At 36.8% G+C, this 26,993-nt stretch overlaps 1 protein-coding gene across 16 annotated transcripts in view; it reads left to right on the top strand.

Moving 5' to 3' along the window:
- NLGN4X (neuroligin 4 X-linked) overlaps nucleotides 1-26,993 on the top strand; it is a 203,171-nt gene that overhangs the window by 31,467 nt on the left and 144,711 nt on the right. For 5 of the 16 annotated variants that reach the window (XM_083819353.1, XM_083819344.1, XM_083819349.1 and 2 more), the window contains one exon: nucleotides 5,606-5,689. The gene's annotated coding sequence lies outside the window, so the exon portion shown is untranslated. Of the gene's footprint in view, nucleotides 1-5,605; nucleotides 5,690-8,145; nucleotides 8,223-8,944; nucleotides 9,009-16,629; nucleotides 16,747-16,973; nucleotides 25,017-26,993 lie in introns of all 16 variants that reach the window. The other 11 variants (XM_083819347.1, XM_083819345.1, XM_083819352.1 and 8 more) reach the window with 7 other exon arrangements.

Consider the following 26,993-nt stretch of genomic DNA (forward strand, 5'->3'; position numbering starts at 1 on the left):
TGACTTGTAGTAGCAGTCTACAAATTTTTCAGAAGTTTTTTTTTTCTTTTTTTTTTTCTGTAATACAAACTGCATCTACCATCGTTGTATCCAGCTTGCTTTTTATTTTGTTTTGCTTTGTTTTGTGTTTCTCTCACAGATTTTTTCCTTTCCTTTCCTTTCCTTTCCTTTCCTTTCCTTTCCTTTCCTTTCCTTTCCTTTCCTTTCCTTTCCTTTCCTTTCCTTTCCTTTCTTTCCTTTCCTTTCCTTTCCTTTCCTTTCCTTTCCTTTCCTTTCCTTTCCTTTCCTTTCCTTTCCTTTCCTTTCCTTTCCTTTCCTTTCCTTTCCTTTCCTTTCCTTTCCTTTCCTTTCCTTTCCTTTCCTTTCCTTTCCTTTCCTTTCCTTTCCTTTCCTTCTTTTCTTCTTTTTTCTTTTTTCTTTTCTTTTCTTTTCTTCTTTTTTTCTTTTCTTTTTTCCTCTGGGTCTTCTCAGTATTTTCACCTGTGGTATTAACTGATAAGGTTTGTTTGCACCCATATTGCACTGTCATTGTCATCCTTTGATCCTTGAGATTTTTATTTGTTGGTGTTGCAAAAAATATCAAATTTTCCTAACGAAGTTATATGTTATTCAAATATTTACTGTTATTCATTCTTCTGATCAGGAGTTTTTAATCTGTTTTATCACACATAATAGCTTTGTTTTGATACAAGTAGTTCATGGCAATTCAGATGCAACCCATATGAGAAATGAATCTGCATTTTGTCTGTCTTATTAGCAAAGATTATTATCTAAACATTTCCGAAGGCAAGAATTTTCAAGAAATATTAGCTCTATTTTATAAAAATAGAGACCTCTGCAAATTCACATTACTTGTTTCTAACTGACATTGTGCCTTACAAAGAATTTCATTTCTCCTCACTGGACTACTTCTTGTGGAGATAGCCTCAGCCTTCCACTTTCTGTAGTATTGTTCCTCTGCCACTACAGTTATGTGTTTGGTAGCAGCCTGTTTTCTCTGAAGAGAAATCTGTCATTTATGTTACTCTGTTCTGTCTGCTTTCTCTTTTCATCTCTGGTCAGGGTTTTTCCTGATCTTGCAGACCTTGCACAGATTCATATATTCCCACTCTTTCTTTTTCTTGTAGCCTATCTCTGAAGCCACCCACCTGTTCTGTAGGATATTCTAGTGGCTTGTGTCTGAGGATGCCATCCTTCACCTCTGACTTCAGAGGAGTGTCAGTCTCTTTTTTCTGCTTTTTCTGAGTGTGCTACCACATCTGAATGTGTCAGGCAGGAATCAAGACCAGAGGCACACGTATGTTTGTAAGATTAACTATTTAAAGCAGAAAGAGATAAAGCAGAGGATCATGAGGAACCTGCCATATTAGAGGGAGAAAAAGCAACACAAGAACTTCAAATGTATCTTTCTGATGTGCTTGAAGACAATGAATACAACAGAGAGAATAATAATTTAGGGGAACTGTGTAAATTACAGGCTTCCTGTCTTCTTCTGATGTGCTACTTTTAATTCAAGTTGAAAAATGTGTCCCCCCAGGAGGTTTGTCTTGTTGCTGAATTTCTGCTCTCTGGCCAAAGAGATCAGGCACCTTTAGCAAAAGAGAAGTCACGTTTCACAACCTTTACACTTACATTTACACTTAGATACAGCACTTGATACTTGCATTTGTTTTAAGTAAAGAAAAGTAAGATACCAACACTCATTTCTTAGATAACTGTAAATCAACATTAGCTCAGTTGATATACATGAAGAGTGGGTGGTTTGTTTTCTTAATGAAAGCCCATACTCTTTGACTACCATCCAGGATACCTATTTTCCACACTAATTACAAACGGTGCCTGAGGTCTGATTCAGTTATTTAGCATTCACATACCTAAATTAGCGAAAAAGTAGATTTCACTTCCATGCTTTTGATACTCTTCCAACTGGTCTGTGTCCACTTCCTGCTGCAGCATCATTTAGCATCTTTTTAGCATCTTAGATCATTTTTGCATCTTTCCTCTTCTGAACATGGCTGCCCTCAAACTTTCCAGACAATAAACCATTGAAAGAGCATCATCTCTTTATCAGATATTCCGACTTCTGGGCTAGTGATGTTGAAAGAGCATCACAGAACTGCCCAGACGCATTTTCCTATTGTGTCCTCTATAACTTTCTATTTACAGTATACAAAAAAAAAAATAGTTACAATTGTTATGCAATGTTTGAACCATGGGGAGAGTTTATTAATAAAATTGTCATAAGAATGAATTTGATATGAAGCTGAATAAATAGACAAAAGTGTGTAAATACTGTAACTGACACATTTAAAGACGTGTTTAAAGATGCTGACTGCATTTAAAATGCTACGTTTTGTCACACACACTTTATGAACTTGACTGCTCAAACTGAATTTGCTTACAATACTCCAATCATTGTGATGAATAAAACTGAGAATTAAAGAAGAAAGAATTTATCTTGTAACTGGATATTACAAAGAAGAGTCAGAGATTTTTAGAATAGCTGGAGAGAGTGGGTCATCATGTTTGGGAAAAAAAAAATATATATATAAGACAAAGATCTCAGGTATTGACTAAGATAACTATATAAATATACTGTCAGAACACCAGTCTTAGTTGCTTTTGAGTTATGTTTGCTCCATCACTCTTAAAATCAGACTCCAGATAGTTCTAGGAAATGAGTCAAATAAGTAAGCTTAAACTGAGTAACATTAAGGCTGACTATAGTACCATCGGACTTAAGTTACCTATGAGTCATTGTACTGTTGACAAAGACAATTTTTGACTTTAGAAAAATAAGCTTAGAAAGACTGCCAAATTCCCTTAACAATTATATTAGACTTTTATAATTCCAAGGAAACCAGTTGTCACAAAAATACAGGAAAAATGTCACTTCTAAAAGGAAAATATATATTAAATACTTCTATGTTTTGTCTTAGAACTTGACTATTATTCCTCTAACATGCATGCCCATACTTGCCCTACGAGCATACTGATAGAAAGGAAGTGCAGTATTTGCAGTTGTTTTTATAGAGAGGAATTGCTTATTATAGAGATAGAGTCTAAACAAGAGGTGTAAATAGACAAGAGCAGTGAGAACAGAGTGGTTTAGTAGAATATATAAAGTCTAAACTATAATCTAGTCATCTACAGTTAAAATCAATCTGGCAAGGAGAATTAGAAGATCTGTAAGATAAATTGAAGGTGAGAAGGATAAGAACAGTATAGGAGATAAATCTGGAAAACCTAATTCACAAACAGCACTTTCTTAGTTTTTATTCTTCTAAGCTAAAGACTATTTTGATGCTATGGAGAGACAGTAAATGCAGCCCCTGTGTTTACCAGCAAAGCTGAGTTGAGTATCATTCAACTGCAGCAGAAATTAAACTATAAAGACTGACAAAATAAAGAAATACAAGTTTAAAATAACTGAGAAAGGAAACTGTGTTAGCTTTCGTGGATTTTCACTGTCCAGCCATTCCTTAAATCCTTCCTTATTTCTTATGTCCTAGGTTTATTCACTTACTACTCTTGGAGAATTACAATGTCTGTCAGAATCTACGTGAGCAGTGAAATCTTCAATAAAAGTGAAATTGTTATATGGAGATATTTAAAACATTACTGTAGCTTGGAATAAAGATTGCCCTAAACTTCAACATCTGATTCCTCAATGGCTGTGTGTGTGAAAATTTACACTGTTGCCAGGTTTTCTGTGTGATAAGTGTCTAGATGGACACTTTCACAGTTTAGCTGGCATGTTTCATGCTTTGTTTATTCATAAGGAATGTGCTTTGATTCCCTATTCCTAAATTTGTCCCTTTCAGACTGAGATATGTATATTCAGATATCCATCCACAGGTATATATTTCCAGTTTTTAGAGATAATCACCTTCATTATATGGGACTAAGGACTGTATTTTCAATTCTTACAATGAATTGCATTTATAGGGATTGATTTGGCTTTAGTAAATCAAAAAAATTGTGTTATTCATTGTGATTAAGACTGCAGAATCCACTATTAGCAAGTAAGTATTAAATCCTGATTTCGTTTACACTATAAAATAATAGTGTAGGTTAAAAGGTCAAAATAGGTCAAAAGTTAAGTCCAAAATCTTTTTTCTTTCTTTTTTTTTTTTCTTTAAATGACATAAGAAAATATTCTGATATATTAGATGGAATCTCAGTGCTGTGATCCTTAGGATCTTTATTGATAAGAACTGATAATTTCTTCTAGTCACTATACATATGCATACTTGGAAAGTCTGTGTTTGTATGTGTGTGAGTATAGGTATATATACTTTGAGATAGTCTATCAGTTATCCGGAAGTCATGCATGTCTTATTGACAGGCAGTTGGACTCTGAAAGCTATGTAAATTTGTGGAACACATTTGTCAGCTCACTGCTTTGTTAACAAGTTAGTAGGACTACTTGATGGCCTCACCCTTTCTTGTGCAATTTGTTTTAAAATTGTACTTTTCACATAAAGTGCTTGTCTGTATTAATCAACATCGTTAAAATATGAATAGAAGATATGAAGTTCCTTGGTGCATTAAGAGAAATGGAAAAAAAATAAATAAATACAAGCAGTGCATGCATTTCCCTTGCAGAATATATATCTATGTCATAAATTCAACTGTACTGGTTTTTGTGGGAAGAAAAGTATTTCATCTAATGCAGTCTTGGAACTGAGGCAAATTACCTGAAATAACTTTCTTGACATGTTACCTTTTGAGGTTTAAATTGCAGTGTCTCAATATAGTCCTGACAAAAGAGACTATTGGTAAGTATTAGTATTTAGTCATTTGAAATAGTCTACGTAAAAGGATAGCGTATTGGTAAATAAGATATCCATTGAAAAGTAATTTGGAGTATAAGCTAGAGTATTGAATTGCACACTGTTCACAAAGAAAATTCTGGTACATTCATATTGTTATTCTGGTCATAATTCCTTTTGTGAAAATAAAAATAAAACAAACCCACTAAAAATGTAGTGAGAGGATAGTTAAATCCAGGGAAAGTAATTGAAGTCCTTGAAGTGAACCAGGCTTCTCTGAGACTAAAATATTTAAATTTGACTGAGGGTCAGCTGAGGAAGTACACTATTGCCACTTTGACATAATAATTTCTGTAAAAGTCTATGCTAAATAATCAAGAAATAAATAATAGTCAAATGATTTCACATTCTATATTTGAATGTATACAATGTACATTTAAAGAAATATTTTTATAAGGATCATGTATTTTTTTTTCACTTCTTTTATCTTAACGTACTTTCTCTAGTCTTTTTTTTTTTTTCTTTCCCTAAAATGAATATTTTTGTGGTTTAAAAGTTTAAAGGCAATTTACTTCCTTAGCAAAGATTGATCAGAAAAGAAAAAATGTTACTAATAACTGTTAGGACAAACGTTAATGCACTATTATCAATTTAGTTATCCTATGGGTATCAATATTATATTTTTTATTTTTGTTTTTATTATTTTTTTAATCTTGAAAATTAGAATTACAGGTGATTTCGTATGTGTATTGTTTCACAGTCAACAACTCATAAGCATACATTTTATTTTCTTCCTTTACTGAAGAACATTATATATTTCTTCCTCACAGGAGAAACTTGTGCTATAACTGAAATGACAATATGCTGCTTCCTATGAGGGGATTCTGAAGGCTTCTCAAAAACACAGCACAGTGGTAAGTACTAAAAATATAGTCAAAACAATTAAGTTATCTGAAAAATAAATCACAGAGATGAACATCAAGTCTCTTTTGCTAGTGTTCTTAAATTTGTTTGAAATATATATTTGTGATGTATACTTCCAGCTAAAATGCTTATGTGCTGCCATGTGTTCATGGAATAAGACCTGGAATAGAATCCATTCTAAATATTAGTGTTTATTCATGATAAGCATGAATTTTATATTATTTTTCAGTTCTTGAAATATGGAATGGTACCTCTATGTGGTTAAAAGATGTTGGATTAAACCTGGATATTGTGACACTGTTAACCAGTAAGGTTTCGGTTTTCCAGGCCATTCTATACCAGATAGAGCTGATGATGTTCAGTTTTCAAAAAATGTTTGGGTTCCAAAGTTCTTGGAACTCTTGGAGTTCTTGGAGTTCTTTAAAAGGGGACATTTAAATAAAGGACTTTGGTTGCTGTTTCATTTTATATTCTGTTTTATATTGTTACCATAAAGACTGATATTTTCTCTCAGTTTATTAGCAACATATGACATAGCATAATTCAATATATAGTGTACGCATAGACACAAATGTACATGTCTATATATGCATAATTATACATATACACATATTTAAACATTCCTATGATATCTATATGATAAATATGGCACGGATTTAGATTATAAATCTACGCATAGACTATATCTTACTCGTAAAAGAGATCAGATTAATCTATTGCCTTTCTTTCATACCATGCCTGATGCATTGGTTTATAAGGAAGGATGGACATAAACAAATGACCAGAAAAGTTTCTCCGATGACATAGCACTTCCTTCTCACATTATATGTTCTATGAACTTTGAAGCAGATGTGATTTTTTTTTTTTTCTGTAATCATTGCCCAAGATGCAGCTTCAATTTAGGATTATCATTCAGTCCTACATTCAAGGAGAAGAAATAATAAGGTATCTGATGTGATAATAGAGTGGTGAATAAGTAATAATTCAAAGTATGACAGAGTAGTTATGAGATATGAGGGTACCATTATGTGAAGTGTAAAAATCAGATGAATAATATAACAGCTTTGAAAACTCATGTGATTTTTGCATCACTGAGCCGTGTTTATTCCAATTTGTTGTAATTTAAATGTAATAAAATAAAACATCTTATGAATAGGAGCCTGTTTAATAGTTTAGCATCCATGCTGATCATGATTGTAGCTGAACTCTTAGTTGTTACAATAATGAACAGTACATATGCATGAGTATGGAACATAGGATTCAGTTACCTATACTCCTCAGAGAACTCATAATATATATAAATATGTATATACATATATATATTTATAACTTTTAGGAAAAGGGAAAGCAAATGATATAAATAATACAAACCTGATATAAAGAAAGCAAAGCTGAAGTAAAAGTCAAAATAATGACTTAGTTTCTTTGTAACTAAAAGTTTATAGCAGTTTTATGTTTTCTTGTACAAAATTAGCCACAGACAAGTTCCAAGAAGGGAGAGAAACTCTCATTTCAAGATCTGTCAGAATATACTGAGATAAATCACAGAAGCTGGGAAGGGAAACAGAGGGGTAGTGTGATTGTAGTTTTCACTGTTTTCTCAGAATTTTTTTTTGTTTTTGTTTTTGTAAAAATGCGGAGGATTCATGGAGAATGAAAAGAAAGGGAAGCAAGCAACATTAAAACAGAAAAGTGAGATAGAGCCTACTGATGTCTATTTTTTAACTCCAACTTAGGTTTGTGGACATCAGAAGCCAATTGTGTCTTTTGAAAATTTCCTTGTTTGTGAAACAATAATTGGACTATACACAAAAGAAACCAGAATTGTAGAAAGTAAAACTGTAAATCTGCTTCAGATTTATTTCAATTTCTCTGCTTGCTGATATCCTGAAGTGTATGTCACAAGCATATATGTTCAATTGCCAACATTAAGTTACTCCCCAAAAACACAACCAAAATATGCTACTATATGTTAAAGAATTTTCTATTTTGTCTAGAAGAAGGCTATATTCTTATGAGAAGTTTGTCAAGAGACAAACTGAAGTGGATCTGAAGGCTTTCAGAAAAATGATGACCCAAACTAACTCTGAAGATCAGTATTTGCAGCAGATGATAGGGATCCATTTCAATGAACAGAAGAACTGTGAGAGTGATGTGAATCATTTTCAATGTTGTTTCAAAAATAATGGTAGTGACTTTTGCTATATTGTACTTGCATTTAAGAGCAATACAGAAAGGAGTCCCCATGATTTGATCATTTCTACATTTTTCTTCATCATAAACCAGATAAAATTCTTCATCATGAACCAACAATCAGAATGACATTTCTCATGGAAAGAAAAGTGCAATTTATGTTTAGAGTATGCAGCAAGCACTTGCCATGCATAATACGGACATAAACATGAAAGAAAGCAAACAGTCCTCAGATTTTGATCTTACTTCACAGGTAGATGTCTGTTTAAATGGCGTGATTTCATTCTAAAATCCTGACCTGACAGCTGACTGTGCAGATGGAGCCCTGTGGTAGGCCATGGAACGCTGTGCAGTTTCTTTAATGTAGCCACATACTGTCTGATTCTTGATCATGTTCTCAGATTCTGGTCAAGCCTTCTGCCTTGCATCATTTATGATAACAAATGTGAAGGAATAATAAAGCCTTCACATTGAAAGGGAGCTATAAATTGCTCTAATTCTAGACTTAGGAGTTTTAGGAAATGGATCAGTTTTTAATTCTCTGAGGAAAACCAGGGCGCAATAGAACTATCATCCTTAGAGCTGTCAGCTTACTTCAGTCTCTTTTTCAGCTCTCAGGATTCAATGCTGTTGATCAAAATCTTTGCTTTGCTTCCTGTTGTCAGGTTTTACGACCACAATTATCAACATGCTCAGCTGAGTACTCCAAACTCTTGTTAAGCAGTACTTTCATCAGATGGTTTGCTCTGAAATATTATCAGTAAATCTAACCTTACAGATTCTATGCAGCAATCTCAGTAGGTTCATGACATCACTGATATTGTGGTGTGTGAATTGGAACTGATATATCTTTTTATTATTATTATTATTGCAACATTTAGTTATGTGTTTCAGTGTGACTGATCTATATCACTTAAATGTATGCACACTCTAGTGATATCCACTAAAACGTGGATTTCTGAATAATCCAAGTGAGCAAGATTTATGCAAATATGAAATAGCAATCACCAAAACTTTCCAGGGGGTTATTTTATTTTATTTTTTTTTTTCAGGTGGCAATGCAGTTGGATATATTTAACACCTTTACCTAAAGGTGTTAAAAGTATAATTTCAGTGGTGAGTTCTGATGACAAATAAAATTCCCATGATTTCCTTAAATCTTTAAGAACTATAAACTGCTCTTATATAAGTAACAATTCCATAAATACAATTGATTTTTTAGGCAATTAATCTGAACATTACTTTACTTAAAGCAGTGTCCAATGATAATGAAGAACTCAGAATAATGTAATTTCAATGTTATGCAGACCGGATGGCTAACTGGAGTTCACTGAATCATAACATCATCAGCAAGCAAATGAAGGAGAAATAGAAATTAATTACACAATGTTTTGCATAGGCAGCTCATATGAATGATTAGATTATTATTATTATTTACGTTTTCATGTTAAATGCAAAGAACTGGAGTGCAGATTTTACTATTATTTGGAAAGTTGAAATAGGAAATGTACTGTACTGAGCAACAGAAACCTCTTTTTAAATTATTATTATTTTTAATAAAGAAGAATAGTAAAAGACCTTTGAATATAAGGTCCTAGGGCAAATAAATTACATGCACAAGATTGTTCTTCATGCTGTCAAGGTTCAAAACACACTGCATCTTCATTATTAAGTGATATGATTAAGCAATATCACAACTGTGATAAGTTTTGCTCATTTTGTTTGGGTAACTCAGTGGTATGGTGAAGGAAAACCATCTCCAATATCCTTTGCTAAATACCCCTTTAGGTCTTGGAGTATCAGCTCTAGTTTCTAGAGTAGGAGGCAATGAAATCACATAGAGCCTTATAATTCAGATTAAAATCAAAGAATCATAGAATATCCTGAGTTGAAAGGGACCCACAAGGATCATCAAGTCCAACTCCTGGCTCCACACAGGTCTACCCAAAATGTCGGTTATGAAATCAAGAGACACATTTATAAAACATGGAAAAGTCTCAAATTAAATGGTGTTGTATGTACATATCTGTTTTTTTTTAATTATTATTTTTATTTATTTTTAATGCACATGTAGCACTATAAGAAACTCAGCAGAAGTACTGCAATTTGGGGAGGAAGTAGGTAGAAAAACAATAATGTTAGAATTTCAAACTTTTGTTTTGGTGATTTTTTCAAGAAATTGTTTAAAGATGAAACCTGTTTGAATAAGACTCATCTGTTTATCAAACAGCGTATCAGGAGAATTAAGCTTGTTGGTTCTTTGAGACAGTTTTGGTTGCTTAAAATCTGTCTTCTGGTGCAATTTTAGGAATCCTGTATTTGTTTGTTAGACTGCCAGCACCACTCCAGAAGGACCAGATCTCCCATAAGTATTATGTTGTATCAGCTAGCCCTAGGTAGAAGGGTTGCATCCTCAAACATACGCACCTACATTACCATGTTCATGTTCTGGATAAGTCCCTAGGGTACATTAACTAAATAAACTAGATCCTTATTGAGTTACTAGACACCTAACTCACAGGTAGACTACTTCATTTAGATAAAATAAAATAAATAAAATAAAATAAAATAAAATAAAATAAAATAAAATAAAATAAAATAAAATAAAATAAAAAATAAATAAAATATCCACTATCTAGAACTTAAATTTGTCCCTAGTTTTTGATCTGAAAACAGATATATGTGTGAGGTACGCAGCAAGCCAATCAAACAAGATGGTGAACATCTGGGTATGTACAGAAAGTTATCTTTGTGTGTCTAGGGAAAACTGTGATTCCTGTGAGCTTTTCAGGTTCCTAGAATATTACCTGGGATTTTTGTGGCTCTGGGCCTCACAGAGCCTTACAATGTAAAAGAGAGGGGCTCCATGAGTTTATGGGCTTCTGAGGTTAATTAGTAAGTAACATGAAGACTATGTGGCTCCTCTTCTGAATATAAATCTTGTGCTAGATACCCATTTTTTGTTGATGTTGTTTGTTTGTTTTTATTTAACTTCACCCCCCTGGAAGTGTATCTTATGGGAAGCAGAGGATTGAAGCAGTCTTCTTAGTCTTAGAGGCACGGACAAGATTGCACATAGGAGTGAATTTGGGAATGTTGTTGTTTCAGAGAAGGCTGAAGGAGAGGAAATAGTCTGCGTTTTGTTTCTGAGAAACTGACTGGATACTTCATTTGATTAAGTGCCTTTAAAAAGCCTAGTATTGTATTGCTTGAGGAAACAATGTAGCATAGTTCTTTAATAGTGAAAAATTACCGAATTATTTCTGTTCTGTTCCGAATACAAGAAATCCACCACAATTATGCTAATCACTGCCCTGAAAACATATTGATACAGGTGTTGAGTGACTAGGGTAGATGATGGTATATTTCTTTCTCTCTCAAATGAAAATAAAATAAAACTCTTTTTTTTTTTTTTTTTTTTTTTGCCAGCAGGAAGTCAAACTATTTGTAGAAATGTCTTAGAATTGAAAATTATTATTTGATTCTGAAGGTAAATTTGTTTGTTTGCACATGTGAATATAATATGCATTTAGATTTGACAGTTTAAATGACAGTTTAGACCCAGACACCTAGTGCTATTGTTCAGCTTTTTTTTTCTATTGACATTGTGCCCAAAATAACTATATGCATCATTTTTTCTATTTAATCTTTTATTATAAGTAATAAGTTTTAATCTGTTATTATAAGTATATAGTGTCTATCTAAAAGGTTCATTACTAAAAAATGACATTTTAAAAAATGACATTTTCTTTCATATATGCTGCTTTGCATTCCTTATTCTTTCCCAAGGACACACACACACACACACACACACACACAAAAAGAGTGAGAGAGAAAGAAAACACAACATGATGTGCAATATTGTTATCCACTATTTGAAATAAAGTTCAGAATTATTGTGTGTAGGTGAAACTACCTAGGTCACATCAAATTTAGATTCCATCTGTTTTCACGTATTTTAGTGTCTTCCTCTCCTGATCAGATATGAACTATCACTATTTTTTTTTTCACCTGGTTGCATCTTCAATGATAATGATGGAAATCTACCTATCTGTGCTCACAGCATGAATATAGATTTAAAGCTTACACAACTATTCACAGAATGTTATCAAAACCATATAAAATCTTTGTTTTAACATGATTTTAGCAAATAATTGATAAAATTTGTTGCTCAGTTATTACCTTAAAAAATCTGCAACTTTTGTCATTGTAAGAAATTAATAATCTGCAACCAAATATCTGTTCAAATTGAGTTTCAGCTGTCCTGGATGGAAACAAAACTCTTTTAATTGAAACTAAATTGCACATTTAATTTTAGTGTAGCCTGTAGTCACTGGAGCTAATAGAATATAAAAGCTTTTATTGTTTCTATGATTTGAGATTTGTACTTAGCTTTAAAGATATGTAAATGATATTTCCTATGTTATGTCATATCATCATGATTGCTCATGGGTAAAGCTATATCATGACTTTGGTTCAAAAAGATGAAAAGCAAGTACTTGAAAATTTTCCATTAATAATTAGAAATGTAAATATTACTCTGAGCTGCAGTCTACTGTTACTTAAAAATAATGTAATCATAATAAGGTGTTAGTCTTAAGGCCATATATTTAGACTGTATATAGGCAGCCTTTAAAATTCATCTTTTGCATGTAGTGTCCTTGCAAAGAGCATAACTGTCTTAATTAGAAATGTTACTGAAGTGTTTCCTTATTCTGAATTCATAGAATCATTAAGGTTGGAAAAGACCTCCAAGATCATTTGATCCAACAATCCCCTACTACCAATGTCACCCACTAAACCATGTCCCGAAGCACCATGTCCAAACTTTACTTGAAATTTGACTCCAAGTGACTCCACCACTTCCCTGGGCAACCCATTCCAAGACATGACTACTCTTTCTGAGAAGAAATATAACCTAAACCTTCCCTGGTGCAACTTGAAGCCATTCCATCTAGTCCTATACCTAGTTATCTGCGAGATGAGGTTGACAGCCAGTTCACCACAACTTCCTTTCAGGTAGTTGTAGAGAGCAATAAGGTCTCCCCTGAGCCTCCTCTTCTCCAGAATAAACAATCCCAGTTCCCCCAGCCACTTCTCGTAAAACTTGTGTTCCAGACCCTTCACCAGAGCCTTTGCAGCCCTTCTCTGGACACGCTTCAGGGCCCTGATATCCTTCCTGTAGTGAGGGGCCCAAAACTGAACACAGCACTCGAGGTGCGGCCTCACCAGAGCAGAGTACAGGGCGATGATCTCCTCCCTGGCCCTGCTGGCTACACCATTCCTGATACAAGCCAGGATACTGTTGACCTTCTTGGCCACCTGGGCACACTGCTGGCTCATGTTCAGACAAGCATCAATCAACACCTTCGGATCCTTTTCCTCTGCACAGCTTTCCAGCCACTCTGCCCCAAGCCTGTAGCATTGCATGGGGTTGTGGTGACCAAAGTGCAGGATCCAGCTCTTAGCCGTGTTGAACCTCATCCCATTGGCCATCGATCCATCCTGTCCAGGTCCCTCTGCAGGGCCTTCCTACCCTCCAGCAGATCGACACTTCCCCCCAGCTCGGTGTTGTCTGCAAACTTACTGAGGGTGAGCTTAATTCCCTCGTCTAAATCATCAGTAAAGATACTAAAGAGGGTGGGCCCAACACTAATCCTTGGGGAACACCCCTCATGACCAGTCACTAGCTGGATTTCACTCCATTCACCACTACTTTCTGAGCCCGGAAATCCGGTCAGTTTTTAACCCAGCAAAGAGTGGATCTGTCCAAGCCATGGACTGCCAGCTTCTCTAGGAGAATACTGTGGGAGACTGTGTCAAAGGCCTTGCTGAATTCTAGGTAGACCATGTCAACAGGCTTTCCCTCATCCACCAGATGGGTCACCCGGTCATTTAAGGAGATGCGCTTGGTCATGCAGTACTTGTCTTTCATGAACCCATGCTGGCTGGGCCTGATCCTCCCGCTGTCCCACATATGCTATGTGATTGCATTCAAGATGACTTGTTCCATCACCTTTCCTGGCACTGTGTTCAGGCTGACAGGCCTGCAGTTCCCTGGGTCCTCCTTACAATCCTTCTTATAGATGGGCATCACATTAGCAAGTCTCCAGTCATCTGGGACCTATTCAGATGACCATGACTGCTGACAGATGATGGAAAGCAGCCCAGCAATCACATCCGCCAACTCCCTCAGTACCCTTGGGTAGATCCCATCCGGCCCCATGGACTTGTGACAGTCCAGGTGGAGCAGCAGGTCTCTGACTGTTTCCACCTGAACTGTGGGTGGTTTCTTCTGCTCCTTGTCCCAGAATTCCAGATCAGGAGATTGAGTACCCCAAGGATAAGTGGTCTGACTAGTAAAGACAGATGTAAAGGAAACATGAATTCCCTTCTTTCATTATAGCTTTTTCTATTTATATTTATATACATACATATATATATAATACATAAATCTTTGTATAAGGCTCTAAAATACATAAATCTTTGTATAAGGCTCTTTGTTTAAGGCTCTAACGAGTTAACTTATTAACTCTTTTTCAGTTTGTCATTCTTCCCTCCAGAAACTTATACACATACACATAGAATGACCTGAAATGTAAATGCAAAACAAAACAAATAAACAAACAAAAAGATGGAAAGTACTTGCAGATATAACAATATAACACATTAATAGGCAAATGAAGCACATCTACTTCATAATTAGTGTTATAAAAGCAAAGATCTATTACCAAAGCTTATTTCCAAGTAAAGTTAATTTTCCCTGCATAGAAAAACACTTGCACTGTATTTATAGATAATTAATTCAAATACTATATATAATATAATGTAATATATACAATTATCTGCATGTCAAGGTTTGCTTTTCTGAAGCTGATCAGAATGCTGTCCTAACTCAAGTAATGGACTTCCCATCACAGAATCACAGAATTAGAGAATGGCCAAGTTTGGAAGGGACCTCTAGAGATCCTCTAGTCTGACCCCCCTGCCAAGCAGGATCACCTAGAGCACATTGTGCTGGATGGCATCCAGACGGGTTTTGAATATCTCCAGAGAAGGAGACTCCACAACCTCTCTGGGCAACCTGCGCCAGTGCTCCATCACCCTCACAGTAAATAAGTGCCTTCTCATATTCAGCCGGAACTTCCTGTGCTACAATTTGTGCCTGTTGCCTCTCTTCCTTTCGCTGGGCACAACTGAAAATACCATCCTCTTGACACCCTTCCCTCAGACATTTATACATATTGATGAGGTCTCCCCTCAGTCTTCTCTTTTCCAGGCTAGACAGGCCCGGTTCTCTCAGCCTGTCCTTGTATGACAGGTGCTTCAGTCCTCTAATCATCTTCATAGCCCTCCTCTGGACTCTCTTCAGTAGCTCTATGTCCCTCTTGTACTGGGGAGCCCAGAACTGGACACAGTACTCCAGGTGTGGCCTCACCAGGGCTGAGTAGAGGGGGAGGATCAGCTCCCTTGACCTGCTGGCAGCACTCTTTCTAATGCACCCCAGGATACTGTTGGCCTTCTTGGCCACAAGGGCACATTGCTGACTCATGGTCAGCCTGCTGTCCACGAGGACTCCCAGGTCCCTCTCTGCAGAGCTGCTCTCCAGCAGGTCACCCCGCAGCCTGTACTGGTGTTTTGGGTTATTCCTCCTTAGGTGTAGGACCCTGCACTTGCCCTTGTTGAACTTCATGAGGTTCTTCTTGGCCCAACCCTCCAGCCTGTCGAGGTCCCTCTGAATGGAAGCACAGCCCTCTGGGGTATCAGCCACTCCTCCCATCTTTGTGTTGTCAGCAAACTTGCTGAGGGTGCACTCCGTTCCACCACTGAGGTCGTTGATGAATACGTTGAACAACACTGGAAACAGTTCTGACCCCTGTGGGACACTGCTAGCTACAGGCCTCCAACTAGATTCCGCACCATTAAGCACAACCCTCTGAGCTCTGCTATTCAGCCAATTACCAATCTACCTCGCTGTCCACTCATCTAGACTGCACTTCCTGAGCTTGCTTATGAGGATGTTATGGGAGACAGTGTCAAAAGCCTTGCTGAAGTCAAGGTAGACCACATCCACCACTCTCCCCTCATCTACCCAGCCAGTCATCTCATCATAGAAGGATAGCAGATTGGTCAAAAATGACTTCCCCTTGTTGAATCCATGTTATTCTATGCCTGATCACCTTGAGATGACCTCCAGGATGAGCTGTTCCAAGGATGATCCTTTCCAGGGATGGAGATCAGTCTGACTGGCCTGTAGTTACCTGGGTCCTCCTTCTTGCCCTTTTTTAAGACTGGTGTGACATTGGCTTTCTTCCTTTTACACTGGGATACTTCCCCGAATTTCTTTGGGGAAATAAAGTTATCTGTAGATATGAAATTCATGTTATTTGATCCAAGTACTTTGGTTTTCCTGATTTTAGAGAATCATATATATATCACTGACAGGAGAAAAAAACAAACAAACAAACAAACAAAAACAAACAAACAAAAAAAAAAACCACGTAAATTCAAGATTTTGGCAGAGTAATTAAGCACTACTAAGATAATTATTAAAATTTGAAAATCTATACATATGACAATACTTCTAAAGAAATTTGTCTACTCTGCAATGCTTGCTAATTAATATCACATCATAGCATAAACTGACCATAAACAAACTTTAATTTAGCTAACATTCAGTTTTTAAAATATTTGTTTCAAATACTCCTTTTTTTCTTTTTTTTCTTTTTTTTCCTAGAAAATGCAAGCTATCCTTGGGGATTTATAAGTCTTTTATTTTTCATTTGAATGACAGTTGATTGGCTTATTTCAGTGACATTGAAAGAAGTGGATGATGCTCAAGTCTTCTAAGATGGTAACATACATATTTAACAAATTGATTGGAAGGCTATTTTACCAAAAATGTACTTGTAAATATTTTTTCTCGGTGCTTCTGATATGCCAGTTGTGAGTGAAAAATACTATTGACTTTGTATATCCCAGTCTTCTCAATATATTTGCTTTTAGACTAAGGAGTAGTTTATTTGAGTAACAGTGTCACATATCAATATCTTTTTTTTTCTTTTTCTGTTTGACCATCAGGAAATCTGAGCACTGACACATGGAGGAGGCAGGTTTTGAATACCTGTGGCGGTACTGAATACCTGCTGTGTATCCTGATCTAGGTGGCCCCACAAGAACAGGGGGACTCAGATCAGATGTTTTGTGTTTGTTATGATTATGTTCTGGACTGAAAGAAAACATTGTTTATTATTATTATTATTATTATTATTATTATTATTATTATTATTATTTGTTATTATTCATTATTATTATTATTATTATCATTTTTTTTCAAGTGATTTCTAGTTAAAAACAAACTAGGGTTCATCTGATAAGGAGCTTTTTTTGTGTGTGAAAATTTATTTAAATTCTTAGCTGCACATATATAAAGAAAATATAGAAATAACTCAGAGTTTGTGGTGGTACTAACCTTTTATTTTGGAAATATGAAATATTTAATCAACATTGTCAGAATATGACAACAACACTTAAAATGTTTAATATTACCAATGTAGACCTGATGTACAGAGAGAAAAGAATCTTGGTGACAGAGTTTAGGAAAAATAATTGTTACAAATACATTGAAATAGTTATAAGATTTAAATATACCAGGAAATCAGTGCCAGAGAAATAATGAATGAAGAATACTGTATACTCCAGTGCATATGAGAGACAATAATATTTTTTTCTTATTTTTTTTTAAAAAAAGGTGGTTAACAACTTGCCAAAGTGATAGTTATATCATCCGTTTGAGAATCAGACTTCAAGGAGAGTAGCAGCAAACAAAAGCAAAAATTATATTTGATTTTTCGTTTTCTAGCAATCAGTAAAATTACTGATGAAAACACATATGTACGCGTTCCCACCACTTTAAAAATAAATAATTATATAGAGCATTAAGCAAGTTCTTTAGATGATAGATCTCTCCCTCTCATGCCAAAGAAGGCATTATAGAAGGAATTATTTTGAAGAATAAAAGTGTAAGTCAGATCAGACAGGAATTACTGACATATCTCCAGTATGAGGTAGAATAATCTTCTCCTCTGTCAAACAGATTTAATTGTCTGCCCTGACCTCCATCTGTTCAATTAATTGACTGCATTAGTTTGTGGCAGATATTTTTGGTTGGTATTATGTTTTATTAGTGGGATTTCTTAAGATGATATAATAGTAGCACACAGGAAGCTGTAACTCCTGCCATGTGACAAGGTACATTTTTTTCAATCCTAACCTAAATCAGTTGACCATGGGCAGGAAAAATATATCAGTTCTTCCTAGTCAACTTGGCAGCTGCAAATTGTATTCTCATCTATTGTTTCTTCAATATCATCCCATGTGGGAATGATAAAAAAAAAAAAAAAAAAACACTTTATAAAATAAATGAAATCAATTACCTTTACAATATAAAAATAAATTCTACATATATATCTTTCTTTATATATTCTACATATGTAAAGAGAATAAGAGAAGGTAGGAAAAAATGACAAGGGAGAAGAAAAGATCTGTAGGAAAGAATTGTGACTTAGCGAAAAGAACAAACTAATGGAGTGCACTCTGTGAGAAAGGTTTGAGAATTAGACATGGGACTGAGAAGGCCATGTGCAAAAGAGGAAAAAGATGGAAGATATTTTGATAAGAGGACACATTTTGAATCATGACAGACCAGTCTAGGAAAGATCATAGAAGCAATGAATATTCTGTGTTGTAAGGGACCCACTAGGACCATTTAGTCTAAATTCTGGCTCCACATAGAACCACTCAAAAATCAAACCATATGTCTGAGAGTGTTGTGCAAATGCTTCTTGAACTCCAACAGGCTCAGTACCATGACCAGTTCCCTGGGGAGCCTGTTGCAGTGCCTAGTCACCCTTTGTTCTTCAGCTAAGTGAAGAACCTTTTCTTGACATCCTACCTGAACTTCTCTTGTCACATCTTTATATTGTTCCTTCAAGTCCTGTCACTGTCCCCAGAGAGCAGAGATCAGTGCCTTGATCCACTCCCCTTGTGATGAATCCATAGGTCAGATTCTCAGTCTGACTTAAATCAAATGACCTCAGCCGCTCTTCATACGTCTTTCCCTCTAGACCCTTCACCATCTTTGTTGCCTTCCTTTGGATGCTCTCTAATACTTTTATATCCTTCTTAGATTGTGGCACCCAAAACTGCACAGTCCTTGAGGTGAGGCTGCACCAGCACAGAGTAGAGATGGACGAGACAGTGTAGTATAATGTTTTGTCATAATATCATATTGTTAAAAAAATATTTTTCCTCGTTGTTGAATTGTTTCTTAATTATGAAATGTACTAGTGTATCTGCTCACCTTCTGTTCTCTTTTCTCAGCTGTGATCAGAACTTTATACTATCTATGAATCCACAGTACAGCTACCGTGAATATTGCTACGTATATGTGTTTTGTGGTCAAAGAAATCTGTGAAAAATCATATGATTCACTTCTCCATCTGTTTGCAACTTTGACAGTACTCATAGTTTTGCTTTCCTGTGGAAATAGAGTGTGCTAAATAGTATAATGATAATGATGTTTCATATGTCGTGTTAGAAAGTCATTCATAAATAGTACTTACTGTATCAAAAAGATCGTTGGAAACAATTCATAAAAGAGTTATATTTTCTATCTGAGAAATATAAGCATAATAACTATAAATTTCTAACATAATTCTATTTTTCCTCAAACCTATCAGTTTTATGTTAGGTGTAGATGGTGAAAATGAACTGATTACCTTGTTCACTGAGATGTGTCTTTGCTTCAGGGAGGATACCATGCAGTAGTTTTGTTGTTGTTGTTGCTTTTCTGAAATAACACACAGGAGGATTTTGGGAGGGAGAGTTAGTACTGAAGGATAAAAAGAATGGAAGGTTATGAGAGAAAATAGCTGAAGGTTAGTCTAAATTCTGTGTACTGAATCTCTTACCAATGGATGCCACATCATTTTTAATTTACCACCAGTAGAACTAGTCAAAGAACAATTCTAAAAATTAGAAACTGAAAGCAGAATATGCTCTTTCTGATTTTATTCATGATAATTTGATTCATGTATGAAAATAACAGGAAAATTACAACTTTTCTTAATACTGTATGTCATGGTCATGGGGATAACTATATATTGGTAAGAGGTAAGAGAAGAAATCATAGTTCTGTATTTCAGCTGTACTTGTACTCCTTACACATAACCATCAGAATGTTTTTATGGTGGCTGGGTTCAACATGTTTTTAATGTCAAATACTTATGTTACAGTAAGAGGAGTTGCTGCCTGAAGTGTATGCTTCTGTTTATGACAGAATATCTAAATTTTTCACATCTGAGCGAGAAGAACATGAGCTTCACCGATGAGCTTAGTTTAGAGGAGGTATATTCTCATTGTGGTAGGCAAAGATGGAACCTTTCCAGTAATGGGAGTGGCAAGGTGAGCAAGGAGGAGAAATGTCAATTTCAACATTCTCTGATCATGCCTGGGCATTGGCTGAAAAGTAACGCTGTGCCTGGAAGTTTGCTAACAACCACACTGAATGAATGCTTTGGTAGGACAGTGCTGTAGCCCATGTTCTAGCCCCGTTTAGTTTGCTGCTTACACCTAAATTCCAGTGCTACTGCAGTTGTCTGAGAACAAAGATCTATATCCTTAACCGGACTTCCCTATGTTAATATCATGCTTAATTTTTAGGGGTCCAAATTACAAAATAGAATTCAAGTTCTTAAGTCAACTAATGAGAAGATCACACTTCATTGTGAATTCAGCATAAGCAGGACATTAAGCAGATTATATGTCATAGACTTTCTTTTGCGTGGATTCTTAAGCTCATTGTTTGATGGAGAGAGTGGAAGGCAGCAGACAGCATAGGAACGGTTGTCTTGCTCTTGTCTCCTAGATCTAGTGATTCTGGTGACCCCATCCTGTATAACACTCTGTGGAGACTTGAACTGCTGAGGCAAGCTGTCTCTCCTCTTAAAGATAAGAGGCTCAACCCAGCATTTGCCAGAAGAAAGACGACTAAGTTAGAAAGAAAGCAGCACAGGAACAGAAGTTGGAAGACATTCTTCCCATCTGTTTGTGAATTTGTCTACTTTCTAGCAAATACAAAATTTAAGGGGAAGAGTAAGTGAGAAAAAGTGATGATGTGATAGCACTGTAAAAATAATCCTGAGTCCCAATTTCATTTTCAGAGTGCTTCATGAAATGACTCTACCACAAATGGTATTAAGGCTTGCTTGAAAGAGAGAATATCTATCTCGTGGAGTTTCAGCTTTATGAGGCTGCAAAGTCATAGCTTTCTCATAGTTCAAAGGTGAAATTCCGAGGGTAAAAGTCTTTGAATTTAGGATTAAAAAGGCTGCACATAGTCTTCACAACCATCCCAGCCTTATTTGAAATCTAATGCTTGTAACACTAAAGTTGGGAGGTGTGGGTTTAAACTTCTTCAGGTTAATGAGGGTAGTCACTCAACTCTCCCATTTCTAAGATGAGCACATAATTATGACATTATCATATAAATGAAGACAGTATTACCACCTGGTAACTGAACTAGGTAATACAATGAAAATATCATGCCTGTGTCTCCCGTATATTTCAGTTTTATGAATGTGTGTAATAGAGCATCAACTGTTTTTCTGCTGTATAATGTATTAGGGTAGAGAGAGCTATGTGTTCAGCCAGATTAAATTGCTTTTCTCACCCTGTTTTTGGTAATTATAATACTTGTAATGTTTCTTCTTCCTGGACTGGAATGCCACTAGGAAGATATCAAATTCTAATCATTAAATAGTCTCAAGAGATCAAATTGCCTAACAATTGGTCTCAGTCCCTTTCTCAATTAGTCCAACATGGGTTTTAGATTCTTGCATCCTTGAAAAGGACACACATGTAGGCTTAATGGAGAAGACAGAAAGCGCCCTGATTCATAGGTAGAACAAAAAAAAATAAAAAAAAGATTCCCTCAGGAATTTTCCCTTTTAGTCATTTGACCTTACTTACTGGAGAGAAGTCAGACCCATTCAGGAATGTTTATTTTCTGTGTCTTGAAGTGGTAGTAGGTGATGATCTTTGATATGTGTGAGGTTTTATTTGAATTATAAAGGTTAATTCTACAAACCTAAGAAATGCATAAAATAATGATTTTTGTATGAACCTCTTTCATTTTTATTTATTTTTTTTATATCCATAATTCTAAATTTTACTGAAGGCATAAGAAATTTTACTCTACAGGAGATTTTTTCAATAAAGAAACTCAGAGCTGAACATCCTCTTTCAGATCATGACCTTTTCTTTTGGAATAAGACATCTGAATTTCCTAAAACAGAGGTGGCAAAAAGAAATAGAGAGACCCATAGGGCACAACATTTCTTTTACAAGGTCATAACAGAAGTAAGAGCTGGAAAATAAGTCAGCAGCCATGCTAGACTGTACTGATTATATTTTTGTACATTTCCCTGAATATATATACTTGAGGAATAATATTTTCTTAGACTTTGTAATCATAATTAGACAAAGACTAACAAATAAATTAAATGTACGTTGTGATCAATGCCTATGGTCATATTTCAAGCATTGGACTCCTTCTGAACAAAAAAGACTTAGTACCCTGTCACACTGCCTTGCAATAACGTTTCATGTTGTTATATATTTTTTCATGACTATGTATTTTTTATGACTTCTCTTAAATTCTAGCTTCATGCATTTGAATAGCTAGTGTCAATTCAGTCATAAGAAGCTTAAATTCATGTCATGAATAGTCAAATTTTGACCTGAATAAAACACACATGGAATTTTGGCATAATTAGTAACTTAAAGAGTTTAAACAGTTTATACCTTGTATTTTTTTTCAATGTGTTGAAACGATCTTTTTTTGTCACTCCATTGGCGTAATTGATGATTCATTTATTTGCAATCTTTACCAACTTATTTCAAGAAGCAGATAAAATCATGAGAATCGCCTACCCATTAAAATTTCTCCATGCTTGTGTGTAATAGCACTTAAAAATACAGTATAAATATCAATGGAAGAAGTCAAACTGTCTTAACTGGACATGTCCTGTTAGCTTTGGGTCCTCCTGGGTACAATAGTTTTTATCATTTTACATACAGGGAAAAAATAAGGAAAGACCATATCTGTGATTGTTCAACAACAGCTTTTTATAACTAAATCCAAATGCCTATTTTTTTTTGTATCACTACTGTTATTATTATTTTGTGTCACTAAATTTTTAAATCCGCAAAAGACTATTAATTGTGAATTAATGAGGGATGCATTAGAATGCGATGTAAAAGTCAAATGACAGTATTGTGAATTACTAAAAAGCCCCTCCAATCCCTATTATCTGATGAACTTCTGTGACTGAACAGCAGTCTAATCACACTGACATATAGCTTGGTTGATCCATTAATAAGTGTAGATATGTTGTTCAAAATTCTTCAATTGATTTCAGCAATTTCTTGTCCATACTGAGGTTTATAACACTGAGTTAGGGTTATTGTAAAGTTTGGAATTTATTTATTTATTTATTTATTTATTTATTTATTTATTTATTGGCAGTATTTGTGATGTAACAAGTGAATAATTACAATATTCTCCTGGTTCTCAGCAATTAACATAGTAAGTGCATCACTAAAGTCTATTCTTATCTAGTTCATCACAAATATATGTCTAAGATGCATAATTTTCTGTTACCCAATTACACTTCTTTCCAGTCAGAGGTAGGCCCAGAAATGGTATTTGCTTTTATTCCATGCAGTAATTAACAAGGGAAAAAATGATCACACATTTGAAAAGAAAGTCACCATGTTATCAGTATGGGATGAAAGGAAACATGCTTTTACTGCAACCCACCACTCATTTCACTAGCACCTAGTTTGGAAGTGATGTCTTCAAAAGTCCCAGCAGCTATTACCATTAGTAAATAAAGAAGATAAGTTACATTTCTTCCTGTAGACTCAGCATGTAAAGGTGTATTAAATAGTTGACTGGATGAATATAGATATGCATCTAACTTTTTGTCATAATATCTAAGACATTCTTACATGCATACATTTTTCTACTTAAGATTAATCTAATGGCAATTTCTGATTATCTGTTTACCTCCTCCAAAAAATTTTAAGGATGTACATAGCAACATCAGCTAGTTCATGAACAGCTGGAATATCTTCTCCCTTATGTCTTGATATTTTTACAGATTTTTTTTTCCACGTGTCGTTCTATGTGTTTAAATGTGTATGTGTGAAATTGACTGGGTGAAAATGGCAATTTCCCTAGTTAAATTAAATCTTTGCACTGGTTGGCAAAGGCTGTGGGTCAGGCTGTTATGGATCAGACTGTGGGGTTGAGATAACTAGTTATATTATTTGTCTTAGCCAGCAGTGTGTTTCTTTATGCATTCAATATCCTTAAAATCAAAATTTCTCATTCATTTCCGATTCATGCATGCAATGAATCAGAAACACAAACATTATTTGATCGGCTCCGGGGCAGACACGTTCTGCAACGGAGCAGGGGATTGAGGTGGGCAGGGTTTTTTTTCCAGCATTGAGGCCACTCAAGGCAGCCGAGGAAGCCACCAGGACCCGCCAGGGCCTGGCAGCCCTCACAAGGGAGGCTAACAAGGCATGGGTGGAGCCAGCAGCGCCCCCTCCTTGGCCGTAAAAAGACAGCCCCTAGGGACTGCAAGGGACCAGGAGAGCTGTGGACAGGACGGGCAAACAGGGCATGGCGTGGCAGTCAGGGCGGGGCGCGGCAGTGCACACCGCAGGGTGAGCAGGGAGGGCAGGGTGCCTCACTGCTGTTTTCCAACGGTCTTTTCCAAAAGTGGTTGTAACCTGCTCGTGAAGAGCCCAGCCATGGTATCCACCTGGCAGAAAGCCATGGCCTCCACATCTCTTGCGGCCTCTCCAGCCACAGTCACCGATGTGGCTACCCAGACAGAGGTCTCGGAGAAACACACAGTCGTCCAGGTCTTGGGCTGCAGGGTGTGCCCGAGTCTTCTGTCGGTGTCTGACAGCAGCAGTGGGTGTGCCTGTGGGAGGTGTGCCCAGCTTGAAGAATTGCTCAGCCTGGTGGGGAAGCTTCATGAGGAGGTGAGTAGGCTGAGGAACATCAGGGAGTCAGAGAGGGAAATTGACTGGTGGAAGCATACTCTACCCACCCTGAGACAGACTCATGAGCCTGCCACAACACAAGTAACAAAGGTTCCCTTATCCCACCAGGCAGCCACTACACAAAAGACAAAAGTTCCCCCATCCTGACAGGCAGTAGGAGGGGGCCAAGATCAAGGTGCGGAATGGAAGCAAGTTTCTGCTCAGGGTGGTAGGCGAGCCCTCTCTCTGCCGACCTCACCTTCCCCTCTACCCTTACGTAACAGGTATGAGGCTCTAGAACATGACAGTAAAAACGATATAGATGAAAGCCCATCCCAGTTGGAAGGAGTGCCTAAGGCAAGGCAACCCCCCCCCTCCCCCCCACCCTCCCATCACTACATCTTCTATCAAGAAAGAAAGAAGTGTTATCGTCATGGGGGACTCCCTTCTGAAAGGGACAGAGGGCCCAATTTGCCAACCAGACCCAACCCACAAGGAAGTCTGCTGCCTCCCTGGGGCTTGGGTAAGAGACATTGCCAGGAAAGTCACTCACCTGGTACAGCCCTCTGACTACTACCTGCTACTGGTTTTTCAGGCTGGTAATGATGAAGTAGCAAGGAAAAGTCGGAGAGCAATCAAAAGGGACTTTAGGGCTTGGGAGCATCTGGTTAAAGGATCAGCGGCACAGGTCATGTTTCCCTCTGTCCTTCTGATAGGAGGGATCAGTGTTGAGAGGCAGTTGGCTCATCAATACATGGCTCTGAGACTGGTGAAACTGGCAGAACTTTGTGTTTTTTTGATCAAGGGAAGGTCTACACAACACCAGGCCTGTTGGCACCAGATGGGATGCACCTCTCTCAGAGGGGGAAAAGGATTTTTGCCCAGGAGTTAGCGGGGCTGACAGATAGGGCTTTAAACTAAAGTCAAAGGGTGAAAGGGATAAAACCAGGCCCACCAGTGATAAGCTAAGGGATGGCATGCTAGAATCAGAGGGACTGTGTGCTACTGAGATCCTTTGGTCTGCTCCACAAGGTGCTATGTAGAATGAGGCACATTTGAAGTGCTTCTACACAAACGCACGCAGTATGAGGAATAAACTAGATGAGTTAAAAGTCTTGGCCCAGTCCCAGAGCTACAACATCATTGGCATAAGCGAATCCTGGTGGGATGAGTCCTGTGACTGGTGTGTTGCAATAGATGGTTACAGGCTCCTCAGAAGGGACAGGCAGGGCAGGCAAGGCAGTGGGGTGGTGATGTACGTGAAGGAGGGGCGATGTCAAAGTTGAGAGCCTCTGGGTAAGGATTAAGGGATGAACAAAGAGGATGTTGTTGTGGGAGTCTAATACAGACCACCCAGCCAGGATGATGACACCAATGAATTATTCTCTGAGGAACTAAGATACCTTGAGATCAACTGCCCTTGTCCTTATGGGGGACTTCAACTTGTCAGACATCAACTGGGATTACCATACGGCTGACATGAGCAGGTCCACAAGGTTCCTAAAGTTCCAATGATAACTTCCTGGTGCAGGTGCTAAGGGAGCCAACTAGGAAAGGTGCCCTCCTAGATCTGTTGCTGGAGAACGGAGAGGGTCTTGTGGGAGACGTGGCAATTGGCGGCCATCTCAGTCATAGTGACCATGAAGTGGTTGAGTTTAAAATTTTTGGTGACAGGAGGAAAACTGCCACCAAAACTTCAGCCCTGATATGGGGAGAGCAGACTTCAGGCTGCTCAGGGATCTAGTTAGCAAGGTCCACTGGGAAACTGCTTTTGAAGGTTTTGGCATCCATCAGTGCTGGTCAGTCTTTAAGCACTGCCTCCTAAAAGCACAGGATCAGGCAATTCCAAAATATCGGAAGTCAAACAGGCAGGGCGGAAGGCTGGCCTGGCTGACCAAGGAACTTCTGCTGGAGCTTAAGCAGAAAAAGAAAGTGTATGGCTGCTGGAAGCAGGGTCAGGCAATGTGGAAGGAATAC

The sequence above is a fragment of the Anser anser genome (assembly GCF_964211835.1).
Source record: "Anser anser genome assembly, chromosome: 1".
Taxonomy (NCBI): Eukaryota; Metazoa; Chordata; class Aves; order Anseriformes; family Anatidae; genus Anser; species Anser anser.